This window comes from Hypomesus nipponensis, chromosome 14 (genome assembly GCF_054491055.1).
Source record: "Hypomesus nipponensis isolate SF chromosome 14, ASM5449105v1, whole genome shotgun sequence".
Lineage (NCBI taxonomy): Eukaryota > Metazoa > Chordata > Actinopteri > Osmeriformes > Osmeridae > Hypomesus > Hypomesus nipponensis.
The window spans coordinates 8,548,875-8,567,689 of NC_140374.1; the positions used below are offsets into that span (position 1 = coordinate 8,548,875).

The window sequence follows — 18,815 nt, forward strand, 5'->3', positions numbered from 1 at the left end:
TGCCTAAAGAGTTGTATTTCTGACCGCACAGACACATAAAGGATATCAATGGTTTCGGCAGAGTCTTGGGTCTCGGAAAATATCCGTATTTTTGGGATTGGACGTACAGTTTTGCGTCTAGGTTAACTTGTTTGAGGTGTGGATTCTAGCTACATTTCTCATAATCGAGCTAGCGTGATGCCTCTCCATAACTAGGCTAATAACGGTTCGACTTTTTTTCCACAATCGACCAAATTGGCCAAACAAGCTATGTACATTCAGCTTAAAGTGTACATAATCTAGCTAGATCGTTTTCATTTTAGCAAGTTTCACAGAAATCTGCAAAAATCGAGGCTCAAGACAGTCATAGCTGACCGTCACGAACAGCCAAACCAGGGCTGGGGTAAGTGTTTGCTGCAGCTGGCGTTAATCCTGCCAACAAATGCTTCGTAACTGAAGTATTTACTTTTTATTGGCGATATTGACAACAGAGGTTAAGGAACTTGTCCTTAATCCAAAGATGGTCTCCGTTTTCAATTTGAAGCAGTAGATGTAGCTTATGTAGGAAATCTTCCATTGCATCCTCTCTACCGGTTATGCCTACAGTACGGTGTTAATAAATACCACTTTGACACACTTGCAAGAAATGATCCGCTGGTTAGATGTAGCATGATCTTGTTATTTACCAGAAAAAAACTCACCAGGGACAGACAACATCAGCGACCCTGTACTATGAATTATTATTTTGATGTAATCTTAAATTAAGTGTCTGAACAGGACTGGTGTGCAGGCACGCATGATTAGTTTCTCCTCCGTTTTGTGATTCTAGGTTAGAAATGTTGCCAGTCTATTGCCAATGACCAGCGGTTGCTACATTTTTCCAGCAAGTTCCAGTCATTCCAGTGTTGTCCTCTTACCTTCAAATTCGTTCAACCCAGACTTCAGCAACTGGTTTTCTGCTCAATTTTCACAGTTTCCTGCAGCTCATCTTTCTGAAATGTTCCCCTTTTTGTTTTGCATTTTTCTTCTTATTTTCTTCCGTTTTCTGCCTTCATCTTGCTCCAGGTCCTTTCAAAAATACATTTCACAGCAGTATCTTCCAACTGCCAGTACTTTTGAATTTTTTCCCTCTTTTCTGTACTTTTCTGCCTTCATCTTGCTGCAGGTCCTTCTTAACATACATTTTAGGCCTTTTGAAACTCCAGCAATTTTTTTTTGCTAAATGTTCACATTTCTATGCGTTGTTTCTCTTCTTTCTGATTAGTTTCACTTTGTTTAGCATTTTTCTTCTCTTTTCTATAGTTTTATGCCTTCGTCCAGCTCCAGCCTCTGTTTAAAATACCTTTCGGTCGCTTTGAAGCTTCAGCTTTTAACTTTCAGAAAACTTTCAACATTTTCAGCTTTTTTAGCATGGTCAGCTATCCCCATTCAGGTTTTCAGCATTCTCACTGCTGTTTCGCAGGAACAGCCTTTTCTAGTTATTATTGTGAGAATGCTGTTAAGCATTCTCACTATTGTTTTTCTGTTTCTCTTTATTATTATTATTATTATTATTATTCCAACTTCTTAGTTCTTCCGTAGGTTTTTTGGCCTTTAACTAGTCTCAACTTGTTTGAGGTATGGATGCTAGGCAAATTTCTGTTATTCTCGACGAACCAATAAAGTTCATCATTCATCAAACCCGATTATTAGCAATTGTCGGTTCATGCCAATAATACAATTACTCTGTTTACATGTGTAATTAGTTATGCGATTACTCAATAAACACGTCTACATGATTCTTTTTTATTTATCGTTGTACGCTTCACGGACGAAACTTGCACCATCATCCTTCTGCAACACAGTGTCGCCATGTCTTCTTGTATCGGCCCTACTGCTGTATGTTTGAATCCTACTAAGAAAGCCGAGTAAATGCACTCAATGTTAGGCTACATCTGCTACTGCTATTACTATCTCAACTATATTTTCAGCTGTTTAAACGATAATATTCTTGTTGTGACTAGCTAGCCTACTTCTTCTCTGTTTAACAGTTGAGCTTTCAGCTTCTCCCTCATTGTAGGCTATTTTAGCTCTTAGCATATAATAAAACAAACGTTCAGCTCCTTCAGGAGATGTGTGCTGTGTTTTGGTATTTCTCCATTTTATACTTAAAAAAATGTTAAGGTTATTGTGCAAATTATTTTCCCTTTAAAAGTAATGGTAAATCCTTTCAAATCATTAAAAAAGCTTCCTCTTTCAAACTTAACTTCTTCAGCATACTTTCAGTCCTCCTCTTTCAAACTTAACTACTTCAGCATACTTTCAGATAGAGACACCATTCAACCTTTAAAATGTTCACAAGACATTCAGCTTATAACTTTCTACTAAATGTTCACTATTTTCAGCTTTTTTAGCATGGTCAGCTATCCCCATTCAGGTTTTCAGCATTCTCACTGCTGTTTCGCAGGAACAGCCTTTTCTAGTTGTGAGAATGCTGTTAAGCATTCTCACTATTGTTTTTCTGTTTCTCTTTATTGTTGGAATGCTGCTTCAGCATTCCAAGTATTGTTCTTTGAATCTTTATTCAACTTATTATTGTTGGAATGCTGCTTCAGCATTCCAAGTATTGTTCTTTGAATCTTTATTCAACTTATTATTATTATTATTTATCTTCTATTTCTTCCGTGGCACCTTTCAGCGCCTTCAAATCTTCAGCTATTTAACCCATTCAACTATCAAAAAATTCAGCAGTTTCAGGCCATGGGGGCTATGACTTTTCAGCTTTGTACCTCTTATAGTTGAATTAATATAAATCAATATTCATAATATTTTTAACATGGGTTTCCAATGGAGTTTTCTTTCAAATCCTTTCAAACTTCTTCAACTTCCAAATCCTTCTTCTTCCTCAATCTTTCAGCTAGAGCCACCATTTAAACTTTAATTCCAACTGCATTCCAACGCATTTTCAGCAGGAAATGCATGTTCTAGTTATTATTATTATTTATCTTCTATTTCTTCCGTGGCACCTTTCAGCGCCTTCAAATCTTCAGCTATTTAAACCATTCAACTATCAAAAAATTCAGCAGTTTCAGGCCATGGGGGCTATGACTTTTCAGCTTTGTACCTCTTATAGTTGAATTAATATAAATCAATATTCATAATATTTTTAACATGGGTTTCCAATGGAGTTTTCTTTCAAATCCTTTCAAACTTCTTCAACTTCCAAATCCTTCTTCTTCCTCAATCTTTCAGCTAGAGCCACCATTTAAACTTTAAAACGTTGACAAAACCCTAAACTATTTTTAAATAATTCAGCTTTTTGATATCTATTCAACTTTTTTTGATATCACTGATTATGTTTCATGACTTTTTCGAACCGTTTCTGAGATTTACATGGGTGTGTACGAGGAAGCCCAGAGTGCAGACTGAATCGCTTAGAGCGGAAGGAAGCTTCTGGTGTCGTTGAAAACATATTTCAAGTTTGCCAGCATTGCCACAATTTTCGCTCTTCATGCTTCGTTTTTGGATCAATAGATAGCTAATTTTGTGCTAGTTGTAGACAGTTGTCTGTGGAATCCAAAAGACTTACACATTTGTTCAGAGCCCCACGAAAGCGAGACAACGTCCAACTCTCGCCCCATAGAGTCCAATGCAAATGTGGTGACAAATTCGTCACAGAAAACAAAAAATAACAAGATTTATAAACTGCCGTTATAGTCGTATTTCTCAACGCACAGCCATATAAAGGACATCTCTGGTTTCGGCAGAGTCTTGGGTCTCGGAAAATATCTTTATTTTTTGGATTGGACGTATAGTTTTGCATCTACGTTAACTTGTTTGAGGTGTGGATTCTTGCTAAATTTCTGGAAGTCTCTGCCTTCAGCGCATTAGCAGCCATAGCTGCACCATCACCGTGGCAACCACACAAACAAGCGCCAGTCTCTTACACAGGTGATTGGTATTAGCTGATTAGTGGAGACACAACAAGCGATTCAGTCAAGTCGTCTCATTAAAAGACTAAGAGCACCACAACACAACTACTACCACTACTGATACTGCTATATCTTATGCCACACAACAACTACTAATTCTGAAGATGCTGCTAATATCTCTTTTGCTAACTACTATGCTAATGCTACTGTTTTCTTCTACTACGCCACTGAGTGCGTTCTCTTGACCATGAAAAACCCGATAGCAATTGTCACTTTATACCAATAATACGATTACTCCGTTTACATGTGTAATTAGTTATGCGATTACTCAAACACGTCTACATGATTCTTTGTATTAATCGTTGTATGGTCCACGGACAAAACGTGCACCATCATTCTTCTGCAGCAAAGTGTCGTCGTGTCTTCCCGTATCAGCCCTACTACTGCTGTATGTTTCATTCAATCAAAACATTGAATCCTACTAGGAAAGACGAGTAAACACACTCAATGATAGGCTACATCTGCTACTGATATTACTATCCCAACTATAATTTCAGCTGTTAAAACTATAATATTCTCGTTACAACGATAACTTCTTCTGTTTAACAGTTCAACTTTCAGCTTATCCCGCATTGTAGGCAATTTAAGCTCTTATAGCTTTGTTGATGCAGTTCAGCTTCCACACTGCCTCTTGAAATTAAACTTTTTTGCTTCACAACGTTCAAACGTATTCTCCCGCATAGTTTTTAAGCACTGAGCTTCGATAGATGATGCAGTTCAGCTTCCACACTCCCTCTTTTGAGTAAGTCATACATTTGTTAAATTAATTTCAGTTTGAAGGTATTTTCTCATTTCTGTATTTTCAGCCATTTGAAAAAAATAATAATCAGATTTCAGCATTCCAACGCATTTTCAGCAGGAAATGCATGTTCTAGTTATTGTTGGAATGCTGCTTCAGCATTCCAAGTATTGTTCTTTGAATCTTTATTGTTGGAATGCTGCTTCAGCATTCCAAGTATTGTTCTTTGAATCTTTATTCAACTTATTATTATTATTATTATTATTTATCTTCTATTTCTTCCGTGGCACCTTTCAGCGCCTTCAAATCTTCAGCTATTTAAACCATTCAACTATCAAAAAATTCAGCAGTTTCAGGCCATGGGGGCTATGACTTTTCAGCTTTGTACCTCTTATAGTTGAATTAATATAAATCAATATTCATAATATTTTTAACATGGGTTTCCAATGGAGTTTTCTTTCAAATCCTTTCAAACTTCTTCAAACTTCTTCAACTTCCAAATCCTTCTTCTTCCTCAATCTTTCAGTTAGAGCCACCATTTAAACTTTAAAACGTTGACAAAACCCTAAACTATTTTTATATAATTCAGCTTTTTGATATCTATTCAACTTTTTTTGATATCACTGATTATGTTTCATGACTTTTTCAAACCGTTTCTGAGATTTACATGGGTGTTTACGAGAAAGCCCAGAGTGCAGACTCAATCGCTTAGAGCGGAGGAGAGCTTCGGATGTCGTTGAAAACATATTTCTAGTTTGCCAGCATTGCCACAATTTTCGCTCTTCATGCTTCGTTTTTTTGTGCTAGTTGTAGACAATTGTCTGTGGAATCCAAAAGACTTACACATTTGTTCAGAGCCCCACGAAAGCGAGACAACGTCCAACTCTCGCCCCATAGAGTCCAATGCAAATGTGGTGACAAATTCGTCACAGAAAACAAAAAATAACAAGATTTATAAACTGCCGTTATAGTCGTATTTCTGAACGCACAGACATATAAAGGACATATCTGGTTTCGGCAGAGTCGTGGGTCTCGGAAAATATCTTTATTATTTGGATTGGACGTATAGTTTTGCATCTACGTTAACTTGTTTGAGGTGTGGATTCTTGCTAAATTTCTGGAAGTCTCTGCCTTCAGCGCATTAGCAGCCATAGCTGCACCATCACCGTGGCAACCACACAAACAAGCGCCAGTCTCTTACACAGGTGATTGGTATTAGCTGATTAGTGGAGACACAAGACAAGCGATTCAGTCAACTCGTCTCATTAAAAGACTAAGAGCACCACAACACAACTACTACCACTACTTAGTGATGGGCAAATCGAGGCTTTTCGAAACACCGAGACAATTGAAACATTTGAGTCGGGGCCTTTGAAACGCTCGAAACCTTTACCCAACAGCGACATCTGCTGGCATTTACGAGTATGGCATAACGAACAGTTTTATAGCTAATTCCACATTGATTGTGTAATGAGCTGTGTGGTTGAGTGGAATTATTGCCGTTCTGCAATGCAGACAGTGTGGAATCGAATATCAGAGAGATCTTTCTCATTCAAAAATATAAATGGCCCAAAGCATGTTTTTTGAACAGTTTGAGACGGTAAACTAAAAATATACATTTTCATATATATATTTATACATCTTTTGCATTGTTTCCAAACCAAAATGAAGGCCAAAAATATATATTGTTAGTCGAGTATGGATTTCGGGTGGATGTGTGTCATGAATTCATAGGGCATTGCAAACACTGCATCTTGTTAGGGGAGACCAGATCAAAGTGCTCCCACACATGGGACCTTTGTCTCTTGTTGGCTCTATACTACAAACTATCTACATTATTTATCTGAACTATCTATCAAACTATCTATCAACTAATACTGAATATAAACAAACTATGGAAACACACAATTAACTAACTAAGGCAGCACTAAACTATGAATAACTACACTGAAGCTCATACGGATAATATCTATACATATATTTTAAAAAATTTAAAAAAACACACAACAGCACACAAACAGACAAATGAACAAACAGGATTTCGCTAATGGCACACAAGTAACTCACTTTCTCTAACGTTCTCTAACTGTCTCAATCTCTCTCAAACTGTCTCAAACTCTCTCAAACTGTTTCAAACTGTTTCAAACTCTCTCAATCTCTTTCAAACTGTCTCAAACTCTTTCAATCTCTCTCAAACTGTCTCAAACTGTCTCAAACTCTCTCAAACTGTCTCAAACTCTCTCTATATTTCTCAAACTGTCTCAAACTCTATCTCTCTCAAACTCTCTCAAACTCTCACAAATCTCTCAACCAAGGTCTCACTCATTCAAAACCTTTGGCTTTGCCGCCTCATTTTATACCCCGACACATCAGTCTTTTGGCAAGTTTGGCACAGGTTTCGTTCAAGATCACGTCACAAAACGTTTCGAAACATTTTGCCACGTGACCGGAAGTGTTTTTAAAACCCGTCTCGAAACGTTGTTCCGATGCAGTGAGTGTTGAATGTGTCGGGACAGTATCGACACTGTAGTACCGAGCAGCCCATCACTACCACTACTGATACTGCTATATCTTATGCCACACTACAACTACTAATTCTGAAGATGCTGCTAATATCTATTTTGCTAACTACTATGATAATGCTACTGTTTTGTTCTACTACACCACGGACTGCGTTCACTTGACCATGAGACACCCGATAGCAATTGTCAGTTTATACCAATAATACGATTACTCCGTTTACATGTGTAATTAGTTATGCGATTACTCAAACACGTCTAGGCCTACATGATTCTTTTTATGAATCGTTGTGCTCCACAGACAAAACTTGCACCCTCATTCTTCTGCAACAAAGTGTCGCCGTGTCTTCCTGTATCAGCCCTACTGCTGTATGTTTCCTTTAAATCAAAACATTGAATCCTACTAAGAAAGCCAAGTAATCGCACTCAATGATAGGCTACATCTGCTACTGATATTACTATCCCAACTATAATTTCAACTGTTAAAACTATAATATTCTTGTTACAACGATAGCAAACTTCTTCTTCTGTTTAACAGTTCAACTTTCAGCTTCTCCCGCATTGTAGGTAATTTAAGCTCTTATAGCTTTGTTGATGCAGTTCAGATTCCACACTGCTTCTTGAAATTGAAATATTTCTTCGATTGCTTCACAACGTTCAAACGTATTCTCCCGCATAGTTTTTAAGCACTGAGCTTCGTTAGATGATGCAGTTCAGCTTCCACACTCCCTCTTTTGTGTAAGTCATACATTTGTTAAATTAATTTCAGCTTGAGGGTATTTTCTCATTTCTGTATTTTCAGCCATTTAAAAAAAATATATTCAGATTTCAGCATTCCAACGCATTTTCAGCAGGAAATGCATGTTCTAGTTCCAACTTCTTAGTTCTTCCGTAGGTTTTTTGGCCTTTAACTAGTCCTGCATACTTTCACCGATTCCTACAATTTTGGTATCAAAACGTTCAGCTCCTTCAGGAGATGATGGCTATGACTTTTGGTATTTCTCACTTTTATACTTTTTAGACAATTGAGGTTTTTGTGCAAATTATTCTCCCATTAAAAGTAATGGTAAGCTCCTTCTTGGTTGAGCAGCCAGCAGAGTGGCACACTCTGCTGGCTGCTCTTTTTCTGGTATTCAACTAAATTGTCAAACAAATTCCTCTGACGTTCATATAGTTTAACTTACAGAAACAAGTTATACCTTAAAATGTAGGAAAACTTGTCCTCTTTCAGCCAATGTAACTACTTAAGAGCTCACATTTACAGATTTTCAGCTTTGAGGCTTGAAGCGAGAGCAGCCTTTCAAATTCTCTCACTAACTTCAATGGAGAGGTGGGTAAAATTCGTCAGATAATTTCGAAAGTAGACGTATTTTTAAACTGCCGGTAGAGTCGTATTTCTGACCGCACAGACATATAAAGGACATGTCTGGTTTCGGGAGAGTCTTGGGTCTCGGAAAATATCCTCATTTTTTGGATTGGACGTATAGTTTTGCGTCTAGGTTAACTTGTTTGAGGTGTGGAATCCAGCTAAATTCGTGTTTCTCTGCCCAGCTCGTTAGCGAGCACAGCTGCTCCATTGCCGTGGCAACCAAACAAATACACACCAGGAAACCAAAAGGAACACGTTTTCAAGACTGCAGGTAGAGTCTATTTCTGACTGTACAGACATATAAAGAATATCTCTGGTTTCGGCAGAGTCTTGGGTCTCGGAAAATATCCTAATTTTTTTGGATTGGACGTACAGTTTTGCGTCTAGGTTAACTTGTTTGAGGTGTGGATTCTAGCTAAATGTGTCGTTCTCTCTGCTCAGCTCGTTAGCGAGTACAGCTGCTCCATTGCAGTGGCAACCAAACAGACACGCACCATGAAAGCAGAATTGGGTAACTTTTTGGAAACTGCAAAAAGAGTTGTATTTCTTACCGCACAGACACATAAAGGATATCAATGGTTTCGGCAGAGTCTTGGGTCTCGGAAAATATTAGTTTTTTAGGGGATTGGACGTGTAGTTTTGCGTCTAGTTTAACTTGTTTGAGGTATGGATGCTAGGCAAATTTCTGTTATTCTCGACGAACCAATAAAGTTCATCATTCATCAAACCCGATTATTAGCAATTGTCGGTTCATGCCAATAATACAATTACTCCGTTTACATGTTTAATTAGTTATGCGATTACTCAATAAACACGTCTACATGATTCTTTTTTATTAATCGTTGTATGCTTCACGGACGAAACTTGCACCATCATCCTTCTGCAACAAAGTGTCGCCATGTCTTGTATCGGCCCTACTGCTGTATGTTTGAATCCTACTAAGAAAGCCGAGTAAATGCACTCAATGTTAGGCTACATCTGCTACTGCTATTACTATCTCAACTATATTTTCAGCTGTTAAAACGATAATATTCTTGTTATGACTAGCTAGCCTACTTCTTCTCTGTTTAACAGTTGAGCTTTCAGCTTCTCCCTCATTGTAGGCTATTTTAGCTCTTAGCTTTGTTAGATCATGCAGTTCAGCTTCCACACTGCCTCTTTTGTGTGACTCACACATTTTTGAAATTCATTTCAGCTTTCAGCTTGCTGGTATTTTCTCATTTCTGTATTTTCAGCAATAAAAAAAAAAAATATATAAAATAAAACAAACGTTCAGCTCCTTCAGGAGATGTGTGCTGTGTTTTGGTATTTCTCCCTTTTATACTTAAAAAAATGTTAAGGTTATTGTGCAAATTATTTTCCCTTTAAAAGTAATGGTAAATCCTTTGAAATCATTAAAAAAGCTTCCTCTTTCAAACTTAACTTCTTCAGTATACTTTCAGATAGAGACACCATTCAACCTTTAAAATGTTCACAAGACATTCAGCTTATAACTTTTTACTAAATGTTCACTATTTTCAGCTTTTTTTAGCATGGTCAGCTATCCCCATTCAGGTTTTCAGCATTCTCACTGCTGTTTCGCAGGAACAGCCTTTTCTAGTTCTTTTTGCCCCCCTAAAACTTTGTTAATATTTGGACTACATAGACAACCTAGGTGTCAAACGCTTCGTCTTGGTAGAGATTGAGTTGCTTGTATTGGGATTTACGTTCCGTTGCGCGGTTTAAGTAGAAATTAAGTTTTTGTGGCGAAAAGTGAAGCAAACGGTGGCTAACTTGCTAGCCACAGTCACTGACGCCACTAACGTCACGAAAACTCGCGTGACTATCTCTAGCAGAACATTAGTTTTGCAGCTCGTTAACTTCTGGGAGATAACTGCATTACTGCAAGGCGGCTGCAGAAACGCCACACAATTGTAATGTGTAATGTACAATATAAGCTAATATTATTAAGGAAGTACATCTACTTTCGGAAACAGTAGTCTACTATTTCACTGAAGCAATAGCATCATGACATTAGCCTGTGGTGCCCGGGCAACACATACTACAGCGGTCTATGATGCATCTGTTTTCAATCGTTAAAATTAACATTCCTCACAAATACATTTTCGTTGTAGGATTTATGACATTAGATTACAAGTAAACGATTTGTGGGTGAAATTATCATGGAAACGTGGTTTCAAACCAGTGTAGCTCACTGCAACGCTGTAGCCTAGTCTAGTAGCTAACAAAAACATCTCCACAGCTGTTTACAGTACTACTGTAGTGTCTACTAACCTGAACTCCATTGCCACAGCCTAAACTTTGTCAATCTGTTCATGAAAATAATTCATTTCAGCCTAGACCGTACAACGGAAGTAACGTTAAATCGAATTCAACCAACGCAATTGCTACCGAGACAGTCTAGTAGTAGTAGTAGCCTACAATTTACAGGGGCACCTTCTCCACACAGCAGGGCTATATCGCATTTTGCCTTGGTACTGACAATGATTGCTACCACTGACATAAATAAATGTCAAGCTTATTTACGTTTTTGGGGGCATTTTTTTCAGTTAGCCTAGTACTATTTGAATCGCGATTCCGTCTGAGATAGCTACTGCTGGTAACGTGTTTGTTAAAATAAGCTTCAAAAGTTTTTTTTTTATTATTCATGAATGAATGCAATATGAGTAGGCTAAATGCCTGAAAATATCATGAGAAGGGAAAAACTTACAATAACGTTTAAGTCATAGAGATTAGGTCAATTTTCTCACCGGTCTGCCAAATGTATTAGTTTTGATTCAACTATGAGGTTGCTGATCACCGTTCCCTCTTGCAGGGGAAATGAAAATATGAAATGAAAACTATTTAATTCTAATCTTCACTCTTAGTATTTTGAGTTGTAAATGAGCAGAAATAAATATGCTTTTAAATATATGTAATCTTTATAAATAAGTAGGCTATGCATTTTTATATTAAATACAGAAATATCAGTTGTAAACCCCGCGTTCACACTGCAGCGACGCGAATCGCTTGCCATCGCTCGCCTTCCCACAGTTCATCACGCTGGGGGGACGTTTCAAACTGATTATGTAGAATGTAGTTCTCCAAAATCACAGTTGTAGTTGTCATGGCCAATTGTGCAGACTTGGGTTTACGTACTCGCAACATCGATCAAAGTACAACTTATACTCAAAATACAAAACTGTTTCATAAACATACACGTTGACATGTGTAAAAACGTTTTATTATATTACTCAAAGTCTCTGCTAATCTGTCGATACGACCAGGGAGTTCCAGCCGGGCTACTACTGTACAGTAACTAGCTAGGACAAAGTTACGTACTGTGACGAGAGACTGAATTTGAAAGTACAGAAAACCCACCAGGAGCACCAACAACGTCGGCAAACCTGTGCCAGGCCTCATTCTTTTTATTAATGTCTCTGTACAAATACAGGGACGTATCTTACAGGACTGGATATGTAGCCACACAGGCAATTAGCTTCTCCATCTTAAAAACTGAAAGCTAGAAATGTTTACCATGGTTGCTACGTTACGAGAAACAAGAAAACACCGCGATTGGCCATCGCTAGCGAAAATCGCTCCTCATTTGCATAACGTTGAGAAAATCTCAACTCTGTCACGTCGCTACCCACAATGCACCACGCAAGCGATTCGCCTGGCTCCATAGAAAATTAATGGAAAACATGTTTTCGCTTGCATCGCGTCGTTGCAGTGTGAACGCACTGTAATTTAAATACGGACCCCTGCAACCAACGCGAGCAAGCACACCCTACAATTTCCCAAGAAATTGTACCCTCTCTAGTTATTATTATTAGGGTTCCTCCGGTAGGAAGAAACCTATTGTTTTTGTTAGTATTATTAGTACCTGGAATCAGCTGAGAGCGTATAGCGTCCTGCTGAAGCAAACATCGAGAGCGCCGCATTGACTGCGAGTGATCAAGGCTGTAGTATAATATTGAGTTGAGCTAAAACTTAGTCTCTTGGGTAGAGCTGAAGGGTCAGCAGTTAGATAACCAGCTTAAACTGGTCAAAGAGTAGCTAGCCAGTGAGTCATTTTCGGTTTCAGGGTACTCAGGGTATTCCTTTTGTTTGACTGAAATTGGGGGCGTTGTATCTGCGCATTAGCATATTTAAGGCGGCTAGCACTACAGAGGCAGCCTCGTCTGGCAGCCTCGGTGCACGAAGACTCGGTCGAACAAAGACAGGGAGTCTACCGGCGGGAGTCCGCCGACGAGGCGGATCACCTCTTCTGATAAGTATCAACCTATTTATATTCATATTTAGATTATATTCTACCTAGAACTTATTCATAGCTAGCATGTGTTTCCTGAGCATTCCTGTTCATTACACTAACCATAGACGTAGATATGTCACAAGGTATATACGGTCAACTTTTAACCTTCACTAACTATCCAGATCTTCTCCACCTGCCTTCTCTCTTTCCTTAGGGCTCTGGAACTGCCAGTCTGCTGTGAACAAGGCAGACTTCATCTCTGCGTTTGCATCTCATGCTTCTCTTCATGCCCTCGCGCTGACAGAGACGTGGATCCACCCAGAGAACACTGCAACTCCAGCTGCTCTCTCTGTCAACCACTCCTTCACTAACGCACCTCGCTCAACCGGGCGGGGTGGTGGGACAGGTTTGCTTCTTTCCCCTCATATTAAATACACATCCACACCACTCTTTGTTACTGCCAAATCATTTGAACATCATTATGTGATGCTAACTGATCCTATCAAAGCATGCTTAATTGTTCTTTATCGCACACCAGGACTGCTAGCCGACTTTGTGGAGGAGCTGGACATGCTCCTCGGCGTCCTCCCTGATGATGGAACCCCGCTGATAGTCCTTGGGGACTTCAACATCCACCTCCAAAGAACGCAGGCTGTCGACTTCTCGTCTCTCCTGACTTCCTTCGACCTGGCGCTGCTGAGCACACCGGCAACCCACAAGGCAGGCAAACAGCTAGACCTCATCCTGACACGTAATTGTATGACAGACTTACCCTCTGTAACCCCACTGCATATTTCTGATCACTACTTTATCCAATTATCTGTCTCTCTCCCTCCAACTCCTCCTACCTCCCCTCCCCTCGTAACTTTCCGACGCAACCTTCGCTCCCTGTCCCCCTCCCATTTCTCCTCTATTGTAACATCCTCCCTCCCTCCCATTGACGAGTTCTCGTCCCACCCCACTAACACTGCCGCTGACACCCTGTTAACCACTTTAACTGCATCACATGGCTCTCTCTGTCCCATGTCAACCAGGCCTGCACAATCTTCTCTCTCCTGCCCGTGGCTCTCGGATGTTATTCGTGAAGAACAGTCCACCCTTCGAGCAGCTGAGAGGAGATGGCGCAAGTCCAAAGACGGTCTGGACCTTGATAAGTATCACTCCCTCTTTAAATCCTTCTCTTCTCACATAACTGGTGCTAAAACCCTCTACTTTCTTAACAAAATTAACTCTGTTTCAAACCCCCACAAACTTTTCTCTACCTTCTCCACCCTCTTTAACCCATCTCCCCCACCCCCTCCCTCCACCCTGACAGCAGACGACTTCTCCTCCTTCTTTGAGAAGAAAGTCTCCGACATTAGCAGTCAGTTCCCTAAACCCACCTTTCCTACCCCCTTACCCTCTATGACTGACCCAACTAAACGTCTAAACTTCCTCTCCCCTGTCCGAGGCAGAGCTCTCTGACCTCATTCTCTCTCATCGCCCCACCTCCTGTCCCCTTGATCCTATCCCCTCCCCTCTCTTTCAAACCATCTCCCCATCCATCATAACATTTCTTCTCCATGTCCTAAACTCCTCTTTTACCTCTGGCACCTTCCCCTCTGCCTTCAAACAAGCCAGAGTTACCCCCCTACTCAAAAAACCCTCCCTTAACCCTCAGGGATGCAAACACATGTATGGTCAAAAAAGAGAGAGGTAATTGACAGTATGTATGTGAAGAAAAAGAGAGAAGTAATTTAAGCCCTCGCTCCGTGGCAAATATCCATACTTACATTGCCACGAACCCCCTGACATCCCTTGCCCACCCCTATATGCACAGAGTAAAATTAAATTTTGAAGATCAAAATACACCGACACTAATTTGTAATATTAAATTTCATTTTTTATTCCGAGACAAACTCTTATTAAATTGTCTAGCACTTCTTCTGTTTTTACTCCTTCTTCCTCTTCTTCTGGCCACCTCTAAGGGCACTAAATGTTGATGATCCTAGCCAACTCCTTCAGCTGAGTAACAGCCTGGGAATGGCCCCTCACCACAGGATCAATGGATTACAAGGCCTGTAGATTCTTACTTTTGAGAGGTAGTTTGTTTTACTTGCCACAGTCTGTGTATGCCTTGGTCACCTTCCTAATAAAATCCATGACAGTAGGCAATTTCTTTAAGACTGCAAGGGGAGCTCGGTTTCCCCTAAAAAAGGGGTACTCAATTAGAAACTCAAAAGGGCCACTCACCAAATTTCCATTCAGTCCAGGGTCCGGAACGGACCATGGTTTATTTTTCTGGCCCTTACCTCTCCCATTGACTCCCATTCAAAATGGACTTAGGTTTAGGAGGGCACAGTGCCCGTGGCCCTGGGAATCTTTCTCCCATAGACCAGAGTTCTGGGGGGAATTTTGTTCAAAGTGTCTATGCTTTGTGTCATAGTGACATTTTACATTAGCTCTACCACTTTTGACAAGGGCAACCGTCTCAATGCAGATTAAACACATAGGTTTTGTGCTCCCCACCGGCAACACAAATGCGCGATTTTCGGAATCAACTTTTCGCTGGGTTTTGTCACGCCATGATTTTTGCTAAGGAAGAAACAGGTAGGCTAGCTACCGTTAGAAAATCGATTAGCCTGCGTTGTTGCGAATGACACACACAACCTGCGTTACCCACAGAGGTTGCGGCCAACGTTGAGTGAGTGAGTTGTCATGGTGATTACAGTTATTATAGCTCCTGATTGGAGGTTTCGATTGGACATGGAAGATATAAAGCTAGTAGGAAAAAAATATAGGCTATAGCACAAAATCACTCACCAATGAACTGCGTCTAGGTATTGCGGTCCAGATCCGGACCGGAGTCCGTTTATTGAGTACCCACCGCAGACAGTAAAAGACAAGCAACAAGAAGAAACACTAGTGGTTCACTCTTGTGCGCATAGGCTACTGGTGATTTGCTTATTTTGTATTTACTTGTTTGGTGGAGGCAATCCAGAATTACTGTTGGTGCAATTATAATCAGACACCACCCCCACGCTTAAAATTAAAACTCTTTGGATCTGCACGATTCACGCAAGTCACCCAAACTGACGTGAAAAAAGTGGGAGGCGCCGAAAAGCGCGCTGTTTGCATCCCTGAACCCTGCCGTCCTACGGAACTACAGACCGGTATCACTGTTCCCCTTCTTCTCTAAAACAATTGAACGTGCTGTGTCTAACCAACTGTCTAACTTTCTCTCTCAGAACAACCTGCTTGACCTGCATATCCTGCTCTACAGACTTTCTGATATGGGCATCACTGGCACTGCACTCCAGTGGATCTCATCCTACCTGTTGTGAAGATCCTACCAGGTCTCCTGGGGAGGCAAACTGTCAGACCCTTGCCAGCTCTCCACTGGTGTCTCACAGGGCTCCATCCTAGGACCCCTCCTCTTCTCTCTGTACACCACCTCACTCGGACCAATCATCACCTCCCATTGCTTCTCCTACCACTGCTACGCTGACGACACGCAGCTGTACCTGTGTTCCCCCGACCGATCCGGGGATCTCAGCTAGAATTGAGGCCTGCCTCGCAAACTTCTCCGCCTGGATGACCGAGCACCACCTCCAGCTGAACCACGCCAAAACAGAACTTCTCATCATCCCGGCCAAACCCTCCATCTCCCACGACCTCTCAATCACTCTGGGATCTGCGACGGTGACCCCCTCATCCTCTGCCAGGAACCTTGGGGTTACCATGGACAAGCTCTCCCTCACGGCCCACATTGCTGCAGTCTCCCGGTCGTGTAGATTCACCCTCTACAACATCCGTAAGATCAGGAGATACCTGTCTGAGCACTCCACCCAGCTGCTTGTCCAAGCACTTGTCCTCTCCAAGTTGGACTACTGCAACTCGCTGCTCGCCGGTCTCCCAGCATGCGCAAACCGCCCGCTTCAGAGGATTCAGAATGCAGCGGCACGCCTGGTCTACAACCTACCCAGACGCTCCCACGTTACTCCGCTCCTTATCTCCCTCCACTGGCTACCCATCACGACCCGCATCAGATAACCTTCTGAGCAGTGAACGGGACTGCACCCGACAACATCAAGTCTCTCCTGCAGCCTTACACTCCCACCCGCCACCTACGGTCTTCTTCAGACAACCGCTTGGTGGTCCCACCGCTCAAGACCGCCCGGTCCCAACACAAGCTTTTCTCCTGCCTGGCCCCCCAGTGGTGGAATCAACTCCCCACCTCCATCAGAGACACAGACTGTCTCTCCACTTTCAAGAGAAGGCTCAAGACGCACTTGTTCCGGGAGTACAACGGTACTTAGGAATGGTTTGCTGAACCCATTGCTAGTTTCCTCAAGGATCACAATGACTCTTGCTTAGAGACTTGTTGCTCTTTTTGGTTAGTGGCAACTGATTTAAACTGTTGTATTCACTGCAAAATATTCTATTTTAGTTAATCTTATTTTTATTTTACTGTTGCTGCTTTTTCTACAGGTACACTTGCACTTAGAGATTTGTGTTGTTTAAATTATAACTTGCATAACTACATGCTCTTATGGTTCTTCCCTTTGGCACTTATTTTTTTGGTTGTTCACAATGTGTGCTTCTTGTTTTGGCTACCCGCAATGCTTTGGGGCTATCTTGTTGTTATTATCAGTGACCTATGCACTTTGTAAAGCTCTCTCTTGGAAGTCGCTTTGGATAAAAGCGTCTGCTAAATGAATACATTTAAATATTTTGCCATTTTGCGAAGGAACCCGCATCGCTGCTTGCACACAAGGCGGGGGCAGGTTGATAGCCTTACAAGATCAGCCTTTATTCTTCTGCCTGAAGTACACCATCTATTGGTCAAAATAGAAATTAAGCAAATTCAACCATTAATATTCATATAAACTATTGTTCCTACTATTTACATCACCTGTGACCATGCATCCTCCTGTAACTTCTTCTAGTAAAGCTTTTTCAAGATTAGCCTTTATTCTTCTACCCTAAAGAGGCCTACACCATCTCTTGGTCAGTTTTTGTCACTTTCTTCATGAGATGCAGGTTGTACAACTCATTTACTTGTAACTGGGAATACATGAGATTACATGAAATTTCACAGTTCCACATGTAAAATTCACCTGCCATTAAATGAACATCTCACTGTATACAGCATCCATGCTCTGTTGTCAGAATGTGCAAATCGTTTTATATTCATTGGGCCTCATTCTCGAACATTTTCTTAAGTTTCTTCTGGAATGTTTCTCACGGGCTTAGGAAAAACAACGTAAGAAAAAGACATCCGCCAAATTCATGAACGCTTGAAAATGTGTTCCTACGCAGCAGAAGTTTTCTGAGCTGTGCTCCACAGGAAGAGTTTTCTTAATTTGAAAGCGCGTCCTCGTGCTCCTGAATTTGCTTACATACATGCCCCGAAAGCTCCTTATAAGGGCACGCAACAGCAGTGACGTGTGCAGTCAGAATTGACACAATCAGGAAAGGAACAGGAACGCAGAAAGGAACAGTTATGTCCAAGCGAAAAGCAACCGGTGCATCGGTGCAACATCATACCAGTAAGATGAGCAGTGGAATTATTCTCCACTGGATCTAACAGTGTGCACACTAAGCAAGGTTAATTATTATAATTATTTAAATCCGAGGATGTCTGTTATGGCAAGCCGTTTTATCATTTAATCAATGAATTCTTGATACCTAAAATTCAAATTCTTGATATAAAAAATAAAATTCTAAGCTTTTTTACTAAGTATGACAAGCCGTTTTATCATTTAACCAATGAATTGTCGATATCAATAATTCGAATAGTTGATATCCAGAATTGAATTCTTGATATCCAAAATGCAATTCTGGATATCAATAATTCATTGGTTAAATGACAAAACGGCTTGCCATAGTCTGTATAGTTTAACGCAATCACCAACGATTTCTCATAACTTCATTAACACTTCAAACACAAAGTTTTCTTAAATGCGATTCCTTTGATCCTTGTGTTTTTTTAAGGCATCGCATTTGAGACAACTCTGGCTAA

The 18,815-nt window shown here is 40.6% G+C and overlaps 1 protein-coding gene and 1 long non-coding RNA gene across 5 annotated transcripts in view; one reads left to right on the forward strand and one right to left on the reverse strand.

Moving 5' to 3' along the window:
* usp3 (ubiquitin specific peptidase 3) overlaps nucleotides 1-18,815 on the reverse strand; it is a 58,072-nt gene that overhangs the window by 25,479 nt on the left and 13,778 nt on the right. The gene's annotated exons all lie outside the window — the stretch shown is intronic.
* LOC146258498 (uncharacterized) lies at nucleotides 7,677-16,296 on the forward strand. The gene is made up of 3 exons (XR_014729827.1): nucleotides 7,677-13,217; nucleotides 13,350-13,949; nucleotides 16,039-16,296. It is a non-coding gene; the product is annotated as an uncharacterized LOC146258498 (long non-coding RNA).